Source organism: Balaenoptera borealis (genome assembly GCF_965194805.1).
Source record: "Balaenoptera borealis genome assembly, chromosome: 16".
Classification (NCBI taxonomy): Eukaryota; Metazoa; Chordata; class Mammalia; order Artiodactyla; family Balaenopteridae; genus Balaenoptera; species Balaenoptera borealis.
In genome coordinates, this window is record NC_138872.1 from 77,912,947 (window position 1) to 77,929,391 (window position 16,445).

The 16,445-nt window shown below is 43.6% G+C and overlaps 1 long non-coding RNA gene across 1 annotated transcript in view; it reads right to left on the reverse strand.

The window, feature by feature from the left end:
* Window positions 1-3,879: 3,879 nt before the first annotated feature.
* The window catches only part of LOC309612682, a 399,141-nt gene continuing 386,575 nt past the window's right edge, over window positions 3,880-16,445 (reverse strand). The window contains exon 6 of the long non-coding RNA XR_014235335.1: window positions 3,880-15,517. This is a non-coding gene — a long non-coding RNA (uncharacterized lncRNA). The remainder of the gene's footprint in view (window positions 15,518-16,445) is intronic.

A 16,445-nucleotide genomic window follows, 5' to 3' on the forward strand; every position in this document is an offset into this window, starting at 1 on the left:
TAGAAGGCACTTCTGCAGCACCCCTCAGATGCATCAGAATTTTGTTTCTGCCTAAATGCACACCCTCTATAGTCTCCCATTCCGGGGCTATCAGAAGTTTTGAAATTCTTTTGTAAAGCTACCGCCTTACACCTCTGAAGGGAAACAGCAAAATAAATGCTCTGATGGCTGAGAAAGAATAGACACGCCTGCCGTCCAAGACATTATCTTAAAGCCACCACAAAAGACCTCTTCCCGCTTTATTAAAAGTGGCAGCCAATGCCGGGGCGCCCGAGCACGGGGCCAAGGAGCTTGCAAGGGCAATCCTCACGCCGTGCAGTGTTAACAGGCAACGAGTTCAGATAGCCCAAGAATTTCTAATTCGTGGCTGCTTTCACCTTCCCAGAGCGGATACCCAAATTGATTCTGCCGACTTCAGGCTCGATGTGTGAAAACGCTGACTGACAGAAACACCTAAGGGTAATACGTCTGCCAAGTGATTGGTTAAACAGCTATTCATTTTGAAATATATCTTCGAGAAGCAGAATAACAGAGGGCCACTGTAGTGTGCGGCCCATTAATTATTCAGTTGACAAGAAAATTACCCTTCAGATCAACATTTGTGGAGGCTTGTCGGGATGGGCTCGGGGGAGGCGAGTGGAGAACAGCATTCGGCAGGGTTATCTGCACAGCCCACTGTGAGGCCCTCCTAGGTCAGGGAGGATTGAGTTTGTGTATACAGTGGAAAGAGCGTGAGCATGAATCCTTCGGCCCAAGTTCCTGTCTGTGTGATTTAGTGGAATTGATTGGACCTTCTTAAGCCCTGTGGTCCTGATCCATAAAATGGGGATGTCAAAAGCAGACTCAAGGGTAGTTATGAATCAGTGAGAATGCAGATAAAGCACCTGACATGTAAGGATGCTTGTTCAGTGCACATCTGTTTTCTTCCACTCCGTGGTTTCCCTGTGCTCTGTGACAGCTTCCTGGGTACCTGGTTGTAAGGAAAACCACGAGACCACCTGGCTGGGTATAGGGACCTGCTCCTTCAACCCCACCCGGCAGGATGCTGAGCCATGGCATCCAGCCTGGTGGTCCACTAGGAATGTTTGCTCCTCTAGAAAGTGGAGTCTGGAAACCGTCTGCTGCTCCCCAGCCCAGGTCTGAATTTCTGGAGGGAAGTGAGCCTCTGGTGTCCATCTGCTGGAAGGTTGCAATCTCCTCATCCTCCCCACTGAGTGGGGTCAGTCAAGCTGGCTGGTTCTCCTGTGAGTTCACATCTGCCTCCTGCATCAGTCTTACTTTCTCTCTGGGACTGAAACTGATTGTGAAATCCAGTCCAGCCAGCGGGGGCTCTGGAACTAGCTGGCACATTCAAACTGGGTCATTGGAGGAAAGTTGAAGAAAAAGAGCCATTGACAAAATCATAAGCTGTTACCAGCCCTAAGCCTGAAGGGACAGAGGAGGGAGGGCTTAGCAGAGCCCAGAGAGAGGGGGTGGGGGGCTGGAGACTGGCTGTCACATTTCATGGAGGGATGCAGCCGGGTCACAGCAACCTTGCGGGTAGGGAGCTAGGAGAATAAACTCGGAGCCCCCCGTCCCTCCTCCCATGGGCTGAGCTCAGCCAGGAGCCAGAGGGTGAGAAAGCCTGTTGCCACAGTCCAAACAGGTCAGCCTTCTGGGACATAGACAACGTGGGGCAAAGAAGGAAGAGGAGTAAGTGGAAGGTGGCCAGCACTCAGTCCCACACTGATGCTAAGTCACGTTGAACCTGAGGCGACCAGCACTCCTTGGAAACACTGGACCCTTCTTAGGTGCCGTTGTGAGCTCTCTCAGCCCCATCTCTGACTCCAGCAGCTACTGCAGCGAGCAGTTTTAAGCAGGCTGAGGCCACAGCCTGGGGCACCTCCAGGAATCCCCTCACCTTCCATCTACGAAAAACCGGAAGTGCAGAGGGTTAACAGTTTGGGGGCTGTGCTTGACCCACGAAGGCATAAGTGCCTCTCCTCCCCCTCCCAGCAACAGTTCAGAGACATATATCCTAAGCTGCCTTGAAAGGTCTGGATTCTGTGGATAAAGAAGATGTGGTGTGTGTGTGTGTGTGTGTGTGTGTGTGTGTGTGTGTGTGTGTGTGTATAATGGAATACTACTCAGCCATAAAAAAGAATGAAATTTTGCCATTTGCAGCAACATGGATGGACCTTGAGATTATCATACTAAGTAAAATAAGCTAGAACGAGGAAGACAGATACCATATGATATCACTTATACAAGGAACCTAAAAAATAAAACAAACTAGTAAATATAACAAAAAAGAAACAGACTCACAGATATAGAGGACAAAGGAGTGGTTACCAGTGAGGAGAGGGGAGGGGGAGGGGCAAGATAGGGTAGGGGATTAAGAGGTACGAACTACTATATATAAAATAAATAAGCCACAAGGATATATTTTACAACACAGAGAATATAGCCAATATTTTATAATAACTATAAATGGAAGATAACCTTTAAAAATTGTGAATCACTAGGTTGTATACCTGAAACTTTTAAAATATTGTACATCAAATATACCTCAGTTAAAAAAAATAATAAAATAAAACATAGCAATCAAAAAAAAAAAAAAGTCTGGATTCTGATTCTGAACTGCAACCCACTGGGTCCCAGAACTGCAGTCTTCACCAGGTCCCTGCAGCCCCTTTGCCCCAGCAGATAACATTGCTTCCTGCTCTAGATTTTAGACTCCCAAACCTGATGACCAACACTCCCTAAATGCCCTACCCAATCCAGTCTGTCCAGGCAGGAAAATGATAACAAACTGGATAAAGGATTTTTTTACACAGGTGCAAGCTTTTACTGCCCCTAGGTCCAGGATCAAGTACCCTAGTCCATGGTAGCCAACTCTGGAACTCATCCTGGTGTTGGTTTTCCATCTCTCTAGTTCCTCACTCCTGTTCCCTGCCATCATTTCCCGGATAAACTACCTGCATTCAAGCCTTTGTCTCAAAAGCTGTTTCTCGGGTCAAGGGGGAACCTAAACTAAAAGGCATTGGTTCTCAAGGGTGATTTGAGTACTTCCAGAAAGTCCAGCCATTTCAGAGCCTATGAAGTTCTTTTTAGTTCATACTCGAAGCCCATCCCTCACTCTTCCCACATGCCATTGGGAACAACTGGGATGCCTGGCCATTCTCTGACCACTGTGTTCTGAAAACAGCTCATTTGTCTTCTCTCCAGCCCTTGGATCCATCTTTCTGACCAGGCTCCTGGAGACCACTATGCGCACACCCTTCCTGCACCTTGAAGCCGTGAGTGGTTCTCTCTGGATTGCAGTAGGAGAATTAGGAGACTATGGGGGTTGCCTGTCAAAAGATGGTGGTGATGGAGATAAAGAGATGTGGATGGAGTTGAGAAGTATCAAGGAGACAGAAGTGCAGGATTTAATGATTGTGGAAGGCTCAGGAAAGACAAAGGCAGGGATGGGTCCAGGCTTCTCCCTTGAGCAGTTGGGTCAATGGGGTGCCATTTGTCAGGCCATAGTCTAGGAGGGAATTTCCCAATGGGAAGGTCAGAGAAATTCTAGTCATTCTAGATCCCCTCCCTGCCAAATGTTCACCTCTTTATATATCCTCTACATATATCCAGCCAGGTTCCCTCTGAGAGTTTGGTTATAGATCTCTATTTATAGGCTAAAATGTATTCTCTTTTAGTTGAAGTAACACAAGGTGGAATTTTTAAAATTCAACTTTGCCAAGAAACCTAGAGCAAACCAACTTATAATGAAGACTTGGAAGAGTTACAGGTTAGCTTGCCTGGCAGTTTGCTAGGCTTAGAGTTCCTTACTTCCTCTTCTGGGCACTACAAAGGACTCTATCCCTCTCTCCTAGTTTTCTGGATTTAGGCAATTACCCCACCATCTGCCTTCTATTTCCTGAGGAGATGGGACACATTAGCCCCATTCATGGTCCTAATTGAACCATGGATGGTGCCCACACCCAGACCTGCTGTGAGAGCCAGAGCCTGGGAAGGAGGAAGGTCAGTCTGGACACATTAGAATATACATTCCAGAATGGCTTATGGGGAAAGCTCATGGCAAAAAAACCCAAACACAACATCCTGGATAATCATACCAAACAGTGGTGAAGCAAGATGGAAGCAGCCCACGTGGTTGGAAAGACCAGATCCCAGGGTTGGAGATTGGGAGATGGGGGGAGTGAAGTCAGGGGTCCTAGAATAGACTGGACAGTCCAAGAACGGGCAGCTCTTGCAACAGACATCAGATTCCAGTGGCAAATATCTTTTCCATGCACTATGCTGGAAAAGGACACAAATTAGTCTTGGTGGATCCCGTTCTAAGAGAATGAAACCTTCCAAAATTAGCAGGAGAGAGAGGCTTGTTTACTGAGTGTGGATTATGAGCCAGGCATTGTGTAAGGCCCTGGACTGACTCATTTGGTTAATCCTTATCAAACTTAGGGTATAGAATCCTTCCCACTTGTATCAAATGAGAAAATTAGGGCTTGGAGAAGTCAAATTTCTTGCTAGCTGAGCTGGGATTTAGGTTGGCTGGTTTCTAAAGCCCCTATTATTTTTATCAGCATATTCTCATTCCTCTGAATGTATTTTGCTTCCCTCTACCTCCTGTGATGCTGCAAGACTATTTATGTCACACTTTGGCTCCACCTGAGTATGAAACATATGGTGTCTCAAGAACATGAGGAAGTGGTAGGGAGGCTGTTGTGACCAGATGGGACAAGGGTTAAGCCTAGACCCATCTCTGACTTCGGTAGGGTCCAGGGTAAGAGAATAAATAGAGGCTTCACGCCAGGCAGAGAAATAGTAACAGGTTGTAAGTCAAGCCAACGAACTGCTAAATAAAGTATGTATTTCTTCCTTGACAAATAGATCTTCATGATAACCTAAAGGGCCAAGTCAGAATTTAGAATTCTTGAGCTTCTCTGGGTTCTGTGCTGAATATGGCATTGTGGAGACCCTCACCCCCAGCCCCCTGCCTGATCCCTTTCTCCCCATTCTGGGTTATATCCTGCTTTGCAAAAGGTCTTGCATGTTTGCACATGTCTAAATTCTTTCCACACCCCATGCAAATAGCTTTAGGCTAAGCTTCAAGCCTAGAGTCGTTCATACTATGGCAGCTCCCAGGGGAGAGGCTTGCAAAGGCCCTAGAAGCAGAATCATGACTGTCGAGGCTGAGTTCTGAGTTTCAGGTATCTGGAGTATGGTCTAGGGGGAAGCTGTGGATTCCAGGTGGGCATATCCTCTTGACCACGTGGTCTTCTTGCCCCACGGGTTGCGTCCAGCTGGAGGATAGCCCTGGTGGGACCCTCTAAAGTGTGCAAGCCAGGACAGAAGCCCCTTTGCCCAGGTCTGAGGCCAGTACTGGCTGGATCGTCCACTACACAAAGCAGCACAAAGGGACTGGTGAGCTCCAGGATGCTCAGGCAGGGGCTACAGGATGCAGTTCAAACCAGCAGGCTGGTCAACTTGTCCTACAAGTACAAAAGACAGCCCCTCCCCTCACAGTGGGAGGCAGCTGGGATCTGGACACCGAGGGAGGAGGTTTGGACTCCCTAGGGCAGGAGGCATCCTAATGCCAGGGAGGGCATGTTTCAGAGCGCTGCTCCCCATAATGGACTGAAGGCTAAATGCAGAGAGGTAGAGCCCTCGCTTAATTCTGAATAAACCAACAGCACCAGACACGATCAGGTCATATCAGGACAGGTAGAAACAGGCAGCAGGAGTAACTCCGGGCCCCACTCCTCTTGGCAGGGCTGAGGCTGCAGGCTGCAGCCCTGCCTGAGTCAGGACTGGCTAAGAAACACACTGAGTCTGGTCCCCAATGTGGAGGGCACTGGTGATTCTAATCAGGAGAGACAAGGGAAGGCAGGAGTTGATCTTTTCCCTATTAGGAGTGACAACATACACTGCGAGAAGGGCAGGGACGGGAGCTTCTCCTGCTTGCTGAGTAGCACAGCCCCCAAGTCAGTTTAAACTGAAGGGGAATAGAGAACAGACTTTTAGTTGCCAAGGGGGTAAGGGGAGTGAGGGAGGGATGGATTGGGAGTTTGGAATTAGCAGATGCAAACTATTATATAGGGAATGGATAAACAACAAGGTTCTACTGTATAGCACAGGGAACTATATTCAATATCCTATGATAAACCATAATGGAAAAGAATAAGAAAAAGAATGTATATATATGTATAACTGAATCACCTTGCTGTACAGCAGAAAGTAACACAACAGTGTAAATCAACTATACTTCAACAAAATAAATTTTCTAAAAACTGAAGGGGAAAGAGTGTGTTACCTACAGTATAGAGATTGATCAGGATTTCATTACATCTGAAATCACTGATTGCGGGGTGAGAGGGTAAGGGTCAGCAGGCTTGTTTAAAGGGTAGTCTTTGTTGTTCATGTGTTAGGGGTCCCCAGGTCTGCAGTGCTTCTGCTACATAAATCCTCTCCCTAAACACATGCTCATTTTTTAAAAGAAAACATAATTGGTATTATCATTTCTTTTTTGTTGTTGATTTTTATTGTTTTATTTGAAAGACAATATTATATTAGTTTCAGGTGGACAACTTAGTGATTTGAGATCTTTATCCATTACAAAATAATCGCCACAGTAAGTCCAGTTACCATCCGTCACCATACAAAGTTGTTACATTATTGACTATAGTATCCAAGTGTACATTACATCTCCTTGACCTATTTTTTTTTTGTAGCTGGAAGTCTGTACCTCTGAATCCCCTTCACTTATTTCATCTGTGCCTCCACCTTCCTCCCCTCTGGCAACCACCTGTTTGTTCGATGACTTTGTTTCTATGAGTCTATTTCTGTTTTGTTTGTTTGTTCATTTGCTTTGTCTTTTAGATTCCACATATGAATGAAGTTGTATCTGTCATTCTCTGTCTGACTTATTTCACTTAGCATAATGTCCTCAAGGTTCATCCATGTTGTCACAAATGGCAAAATTTCATTCTTTTTTATGGAGCTATCACTCTCCCAGATTTGAAACTATACTACAAAGCTATAATAATCAAAACAGTATGGTACTGGCACAAAAACAGACACATAGATCAATGGAATAGAATAGAGAGCCCAGAAATAAACCTATACTCATAAGGTCAACTAGTCTATGACAAAGGAGGTAAGAATATACAATAGGGTAAAGATAGTCCCTTCAATAAATGATGTTGAGAAAACTGGACAGCTACAGGCAAAAGAATGAAACTGGACCACCTTCTTACATTATATACAAAAATAAACTCAAAATATATTAAAGACTGAAATGTAACACCTGAAACCATAAAACCCTTAGAAGAAAACATAGGCAGTAAACTCTTTGACATCAGTCTGAGCAATATTTTTTGGGATATGTCTCCTTGGGCAAAGGCAACAAAAGCAAAAATAAACAAATAGGACTACATCAAACTGAAAAGGCTTTCCACAGCAAAGGAAACTACCAACAAAATAAAAAGGCAACCTACTGAATGGGAGAAGATATTTGCAAATGATATATCGGATAAGGGTTTAATATACAAAGTAAAGAACTCATACAACACAGTATCAAAAAAAACAAACAACCCAATTAAAAAATGGGCAGAGAACCTGAACAGACATTTTTCCAAAGAAGACATACAAATGATCAACAGACACATGAAAAGGCTTTTGTCACATCCTGGGCTTTTGAGGGGGAGCCAAATTTATAAAAATCTAGAATATTTTATACAGCTACATAAGCCAAAAAAGAAGAAACTATGATGAAGACATTTTCAGACATGCAATGACAGAAGAAAGAAAATGGAAGGGAGGAAAAGAGGGAGGGAGGGGGAAAGTGGAATCCAGACAGCCAAGAAAGGAAAAAACAAAGGAAGACTGGATCTAGGAAAACTTAACTCCTATGCAAGAAGTTGACCAAGGAAAGTTTCAGGATAACAGCCATGCAGCAGATTCAGAGAACAAGAATGGTAGATTGGACTTTCAGGAGAGATTACTCTAAGGGGGAGGAAAAAACTGAAAGATTTCATATGTGTGAACATTTGGGGAGAAAATAACCATGTATAGGAAATTGACAGGTCTGATGGTAAAATTCAAAGACATGTACATAGAAAACAAGGTTAATGAAAAATAATTAATTATCCTCTACTCATTTCCAAGAAAGGAAATGTAATCAAAGACAAAGTATGGCCCATGAGTGAACAATATTTAGACAGCTACCATAACATAAATCTTATGATTGATTTTCTAAACATACAGCTGAGTTGTTAGGATAGGGAAGAAAAGGTTTATGTGTAGAAAGGAAGCGTGAAAAGGAGCTAATTCATCATTTACCTACATACAAAAAAACACAATAGACAATATTTAAACTGATAAATCAACAAGAAGCAGTGGAAAAAACACATGTATTCAGCCAATGCAACCATCTGCTACTCAGAGAACTGCATATTCTCAGTCTGAGATGAGGGTATAAACATGAGGTCATTTAATTTTCTCATCTGATCTCTACCTTCAACTGTGCTATATTGAATTTCATTTTCTTTTCACCTAATAACCTCTCAGTCAGACCCCAGAGCTTGTTGGTCATTTTAAGAATGGTGTGAAATGTCCAATCCCTCTGCCTTCATTTTAAAACTTCAACCTTAGGTCCTGTTAAATGTCCTCCTCTCCTCTCTTCTCTCATCTCCAGATGAGCCTCAACCAAGGAACTCAAAGCGTGAAGGAGACATGTCAGCAATTTCACCCCCTTCCATTTTGGTCAGGAAGTAGGGGTCAGAGTAAAGGTGTAAACACTTTTATGTTTACCTGACACTGCTGTTGTTGCCTCCTAGTTAACACTGGCTGGTCTTAGATGTTGACCATTTGGCCAGAATCTTGGTGCTGATTCGCTCTCTCATATGGAACTTGTATGAGTTTTTTGAAGGACCCTCAGGTGCCTTCTCACCACCAGGTTCACCTCTTCTGACTCCATCCAACCTCACACCCTGGCCTCTTGCTCCTACTGTCCCTTCCAGCAGAGTGCCACCAAGATGGCTCAAGCTTGGCTAACTTCCCCAGTGCCCCTTTGGTCTACAAGAAATCCTGCATCTTTTCCATGCCTTTATTCCCATCTTGCTCTCATTACTTCCTCCCTGCTGAAATAGACATGAAGGGCAATCAGCCAATGGGCCTCAAACAAACAGCCATCAGAGGAATGAGATGCCCATCTTGCCGTCTTGTAGATACCCCTAACCTCTACTTGGAACACCCCCCCCCCCAATTTCTTGATTCACAGCTGCAATGTGCAGGGTGCACAGGAAAGTGAAGAGACACCCCTAGGCTGAGGGCAAAATCCTTCCAGTTTCTGGTGTTCTGCCCATACAGGCTGGAGTGGAAGGACCGGGTGATGGCAGAAAGGCCACTTAGAGGCAGTATCATGTAATGGTCAAGAGCGAGACTATCTGTGATGGAAACCTACTTCTGTCGGTGGTCAGAATTACTAGTTACCTCATCTATAAAACAGAGGGATTTCGTAGGGTTACTACAATAGTTAAATGAGTAAATGACTCTAAGGAGTTGAGAATAGGACTTGGGACAAGTGTTATCTATTCCTATTATTTCTGCCACATGTTAGTAAGATCTTGGGAGACTAGTCTTGTCATCTTGTCAATTCTCTTTGGACTGTGGGAGTTTTTAGCACCTATTATTTTCCACTTTGAGGTTATAGCTGCAATTCTGAGACCAAAGCAAAAATCTATTCAATGCCCTGCTACACATGTTATTCAGAAATATGGAGATAAATACTGAAAGAAATAAAGCTAAGACAGTAGATAGTGATTGCCTCTAGGGAGCAAGACTGGGGGTGATGAAATCCCGCAGAGGAAAGTTGCTTCTTATTATAAACACTTTAGTATTATTTGATTTTTTAAAAACTAGATGCATGTATTCCTTTGATAAAAATTAGCTCAGTTTTTAAAATTATGTATATATTTTATTATTTTTTTTAACATCTTTATTGTTTTGCAATTAAAACAGTACAGTAGAGAAAACTTGGCACTCTCCTCCTTATGCGTAAGCGTGAAGGTTTCTATTAGAGTCTAATGGACTTGAAATTGCTGAGTCACAAGAACTGTACATCTTCAACTCCATTAGATCCTGTCAAATTGCTCCTGGAAATAATTGCATCATCTGACCCTCAGAATAATTCCTGGTCCCTACATGTTCCCCAGTATTTGCTATTACCAAACTTTTCAGCCTTTGCACGCATGCTGGCTATGAGATGAATCCCCTTGGTGTTTTAACTTGCATCTTCCCAGTTACTAGTAACGTTGAGCATCTTTTCTTGTGTGTCTTGACATTTCTGGATCCTCTTTCATGAACCATCTGTTCTTATCCCTTGCCCATTTTCAACTGAGCTGTTTCTATTTTTCTAATTGGCATGTAGGAGTTCTTTATATATTCTGAATGTTGATCCTCTGATGGTTTTATGAATTGCAAGGATCTTCTCTTCATCTGTGGTATGTCTTTTCACTTTATTACAAATAAAATGGCAAGAAGGTGAGACAGGATAACACATTTAGTTAAGAGTAAGTCTCTTAACTCAGCCACTTATAAACTAACCACATGGCATTGGGAAAATTATTTGATTTCTCTCTGCCTCGGTTCCCTCATCTTTAAAATGGAGGTAATAATACTCTTCATTTTATTGTTATTAGAATTAAGTGAGATAATACGTGCAAAAGACTTGGAACAGTGTTGAGAACCTAGGTGCAGGACAGGAATAAAGATGCAGACATAGAGAATGGACTTGAGGACACAGGGAGGGGGAAGGGTAAGCTGAGATGAAGTGAGAGAGTGGCATTGACATATATACACTACCAAATGTGAAACAGCTAGCTAGTGGGAAGCAGCCGCATAGCACAGGGAGATCAGCTCGTGCTCTGTGACCACCTAGAGGGGTGAGATAGGGGTGGGATAGGGAGGGTGGGAGACGCAAGAGGGAGGGAATATGGGGATGTATGTATACGTAGAGCTGATTCACTTTGTTATACAGCATCAACTAACACAACAACGTAAAGCGATTATACTCCAATAAAGATGTTAAAAAAAATAGCAGTTGTTTTTACAGTGTCTATTGTCATCACAGACATTTAAAATTTTGATGAAGCTAATTCTATTGTTGTCTCCTTTTATGACGTTTTCCTTTTCCAACTGATTTAAGATATCCTCCCCTACACCAATGTCATTAAGAAATTCTCCTGTGTGTTCCTTTAAGTGTCTCATGGGTTTGTTTGTTACATGTATGTCTTTAATCCATATAGACTATTGGAGGTATTTATGTGTGATAGGGAAATAATATGATCTTTCCATTAGGGATGGCAATTTGTCTCAGTATCATTTATTGAATATCTGGGTCTGGCTAAGGGGCACTAGAGACACATTTGGCTTAGGTTCATTAAGACACATATATGGCTTAAAGTCAGTTGTTCTAACCATCCTGGTTTTCAGGAATATCCCTGCTGCACACAGCCAGCTCCCCTGGATCCTGACACAGCATCAGAAGCACATGGGCAATGGAACAGGAATAAGGTATGAAATACATGTCTTTCTTACATCAGACAGGTAACAGTGTATGTAGAGAGTTCAGTTCTCGTTGATGTCCAGTCAAAAATGTAAACTCTTAGCATTAGGAATTCACGCAGTGGTACAGTGTACACAATTACCAATACACCCCACGCTTACGTTTTCTGATGGGAGTCATGCCAAATAGAAAATACTAGAATCCCTGTGTTTGCAGGTCACAGACCTGGAGAGAGAGAGACTGCAAACAGCAAGTATAGCTGTGGGGTGAGTCACGTGTTTCCTTCTGTCCAATTATCAATCATTAAAAACAGATTTCCATCGAAAAGGCTAAGTTATCATTCTATCCTCTCCTCAGAAAATGTAATAAAAGCATTGTCATATGAAGAAATGAGACAAGGGACTTCCCTGGAGGTCCAGTGGTTAAGACTTCACCTTCCAATGTTGGGGGTGAGGGTTCAATCCCTGGTCAGGCAACTAAGATCCCACATGCCTTGCAGCCAGAAAACCAAAACATAAAACAGAAGCAGTAACATAACAAATTCAATATAGACTTTTAAAAAATGGTCCACATCAAAAAAAAAAAAAAAAAGTGAGCCAAAAGTATGCAGCCAAAAAATGGATGAGAATTTATCAAGCAATTCATTAATAATATTTTGATAGTTTTCTGAATTTTTGTGATGTTTACAGTGTTTTTCATCACTTTAAAATACATCATTTTGGGGCTTCCCTGGTGGCGCAGTGGTTGAGAATCTGCCTGCCAATGCAGGGGACACGGGTTCGAGCCCTGGTCTGGGAAGATCCCACATGCCGCGGAGCAACTAGGCCCGTGAGCCACAATTACTGAGCCTGCGCGTCTGGAGCCTGTGCTCCGCAACAAGAGAGGCCGCGATAGTGAGAGGCCCGCGCACCGCAAAGAAGAGTGGCCCCCACTTGCCGCAACTAGAGAAAGCCCTCCCACAGAAACGAAGACCCAACACAGCCAAAAATAAATAAATAAATAAGCCCAAAGTTTAAAAAAAAAGTTGTGCCATTTAAAAAAATAAATAAATAAATAAAAATAAAATAAAATACATCATTTGTCAGATTTCCTGCCGCCTTATAAATTTGTACTTTCTCATTCAATTTGGTATTTCTTTTTCCTTAAAGAGAGCTCCCCAAGTATTTCAACTTTGGGTCTCTCAAAGCTTGAATCTATTCCTGCTAGTACATTCATGTTTTCAAAGAAATGATCCCATTGGAGATTTCTCATTCTCAGATTATAAAACAGAAAACCAGAAAGGTGGACCCATTCGCTCCAGGTCACAGAGCAAGTCCCTGGCGGGGTAAGGACTAGAACCCGTGGCCTCGGAGACAGCGTTCTCCACGTTCTCTCATGAGGCCCCCTGCGGGCCAGGCTCCTCCCATCACCTTCCTCGTGGCCAGGCTCCTCCCATCACCTTCCTCGTCTGAGCATCACGGCATGACACACAGCTTTCTGACCAGATGCCCGTTTTAATAGGGTTATTCTGAGTGCGCTTCACCCATATAATCCCCTGTCCTGTTCCCTGGAGCTGTCCCTTCCTTGTCTCTTCCCTCTCCTGGAGGAAGCCTTAAGGAGAAAGCAATTTGATGAGTTTCCCTTTCAATGAGCATTCCATTTTTGTTGCTCCCTGACCAAATGACCTTTCTGCTCTAGCCACCCACCAAATGCCATGTTCTCTCCCTCCAACGCAAATGTCACTTTGTCATTTGTTTGAAGCATTTCAAAGGCCACTATATGTTGAAGAATAAAGCCAATGATAGGAGCCAGCTCACCTCCCCAACCTCACCTTTGACGACTCCCTATTCCTTCCTCCCTCCCTCCCTTCCTTCCTTACTTCCCTCCTCCCTCCCTCCCTTGCTCCCTTCCTTCCTTCCTTCATACGTCACCCAGTCATATTTACACACCTTCTCCTGAATTCTCACCAATTCCCCAGAAACTTATCTGCTATACCCCACATCTGCAGGTGTGGAAAATGAGTCTCAGAGAAATTGGATGGCTTCTCAAATGTAATGAACACCATTGATTTCCTACACAGCATCGGCTTCCCCTTTCTTTCTCCCTAATAAAATCCTGATCTTGTTCAAGTGTCTAGTAAGTCAGAAAGAGAAAAACAAATACCGTATGCTAACACATATATATGGAATCTAAAAAAAAAAAAAAAAGGTTCTGAAGAACCTAGGGGCAGGACAGGAATAAAGACGCAGACTTAGAGAACGGACTTGAGGACACGGGGAGGGGGAAGGGTAAGCTGGGATGAAGTGAGAGAGTGGCATGGACATATATACACTACCAAATGTAAAATAGATAGCTAGTGGGAAGCAGCCGCATAGCACAGGGAGATCAGCTCGGTGCTTTGTGATCACCTAGAGGGGTGAGATAGGGAGGGTGGGAGGGAGATGCAAGAGGGAGGGGATATGGGGATATATGTATATGTATAGCTGATTCACTTTGTGATTCAGCAGAAACTAACACACCATTGTAAAGCAATTATACTCCAATAAAGATGTTTAAAAAAGAAAAGAATACAATACTGGAAAAGCCAAAAAAAAAAAAACCAGTATCTAGCCCTCATCCCTACAGCCCCCCCATACCCAGCGCCAGTCCTTCAAGGACAGCAATTAGCCAAAGCAAGAAGAAACTTTTTCTGTAAAGGACCATACAGTAAATATTTTGGGCTGTGGGCCCTACAGTCTCTACTGTAACCACTCAACTCCTCCATCATGTCAAGGAAGCAGCCACAGACGATACATAAACTACTGGGTGTGGTTGTGCTGCCCTAAAACTTTGCTTATGGACACTGAAATTTGAATTCCATATAATTCCGCGTGTCCTGAAATCTTACTCTTCTTTTGATTTTTTTCAACTATTGAAAATGTAAAAACTGTTCTTAGCTCATGCAAAATCAGATGGTGGGATTTGGTCCTCCAAGCTGTGGTTTGCCAACCCCTAATCTAAGCCATTCAGTGCATGGCATTTTCCTGGCAATGCCAGGGAAGGCATACCACCTCAGGGACCCAGCCACACCCAAAGCATCTTAGGTGATGTATAACCGATTAGAACTAAGCGTCCATAGGATTCTAGAGATCTGAACTGTGGGAAGGATAGAAGTGAGTGCTTCTGTCTCTGCTGTTCTGCTTCTCGCCCACTAATATCACAAATCTGAGGCCCTCTCGTGGAGGGTCCTGCCTGAATCCGGCTATTAATTTCCCTCCCAAGGCTGAAGTTGGCACAGGATAAGATTGGCACTTGGGTTTTGCACTACATCCCTGGAAACTTCATCTTGAGAAGATCAAGCAGAGTTCTCCTGGATTTCAGGATTGATTAGCTGCCCCCCATAAGAGCAGAGAATGATCTGACCCACTCCCTCCCTCCTGGCCCATTAGGATTGATGAGACAGGGCCTGGGATTCATGCCGGAAATGATCCAGATACGAACAGAAGGAGGAGACGGATATGTTTCTGATATGCCGTACAATTTCCAATATTGATTTTGATTCAAGGAGACCAATTAAAATTATCCATTCTGGTCAGTTGCAAAACTTATCTGCTCAATAACGTGTCTAAATTCATTAACTGCTTTGTTTTAACAATATTTCATTTTAAAGTTTAATTTTATCTACACATTAGCTCCATTTTACTCATGCAAATAACAGCTTTATGGTTCTATTAGCAATAACTCATTAGCATCCTCTGCAAAGCCAGGGGAGAATTTGCCATTTTGGAGAACATCCAGTACTTTTAATTGGAGAGTTTATGTAAAGCCTACATTCACTTGAAATCGTTTGCATTCACAAATCAAGTGACAAGAGTATCTTTGACACAGTGGCTGTATTCAGTAGAAAACTCACCACCAGAAGTTCCCCCTTCACCTTTCCCAGAGCTCAGGCTTAGAAAGCCCTGGTGGCAAAAGGAAATATTCCCTTTGGCCCATCACTGACATTTCCTGTTGGTAAAGTTAAAATAGTTAGTGGCAACGCAAGGGTGTTTAGGATACCTTAAACACTGAATATCTCCAAGGGAGGTCCCACTGCATTTAATATGGCAAACTCTTTCCCAAGAGCAGTCTTTAAATTAATCGGAGCCCCTCGCTAAGGTTAATTTTCTGATGCTTTTCTCGAAGAGTCATTTGTTGAAATGTTAGTCCATCCTTCCCCACACACAATGGGATTGTCAAGAAAGTTCTTAGGGAGGGAGAGATGGGGGGTCACGCACACTAGAGGACCAAAGCACCAGAAAAAAATACCAGGACTGGGGGAGCAGAATAGCTGGAGGGTCTCGGCCTCATGGATAAAAGGAGGACACTCACATTTGAGCATTTGAGAATGTGCCCAGCACTGTTTGAAGTGCTTTACCTGCTGTGTTTCCTGTAAAGCAGGTAAACCATGAGACACTCACCAGGGAAAGTTTTTCATGGTTTACAGATGAAAAAGACTCTTGTGACAGGCACAATACCAACCACTTCACACACCATAGTTTCCATCTTTCCACAGCCAACTTGTGTGGGGTTGCTGAGAAGATATTTTCATTGCATTATACAAATGAGAAACTGAGACTCTGGGAGATGAAGTTCACTCAGTGAGAAAAGGGAGCAGGTCTGGCAAGCCAGTCAGTCTGTGAGCCCAGGCGAGGCCAAGACAAGGGCCCAGGGCCAGATGGGGGGAGGTCCAGGAATTGGGGGGAATAGCTTTAGGCTGAAGTGGAAAAGTTGACAGCAGAGTCCTCTGTACCAGAGAGATGCTGTCAAGGAGATTTCCCAGAGTCTGTTGGAGGGTTGCTACTGCCTTTGAGGTAGGAACATTGCATTCCCCACCTAACCTCTCACACCTGGCCTAAAGGGCCCCATTCCCAGCTCCCTCTGGGTGGAACCCAAG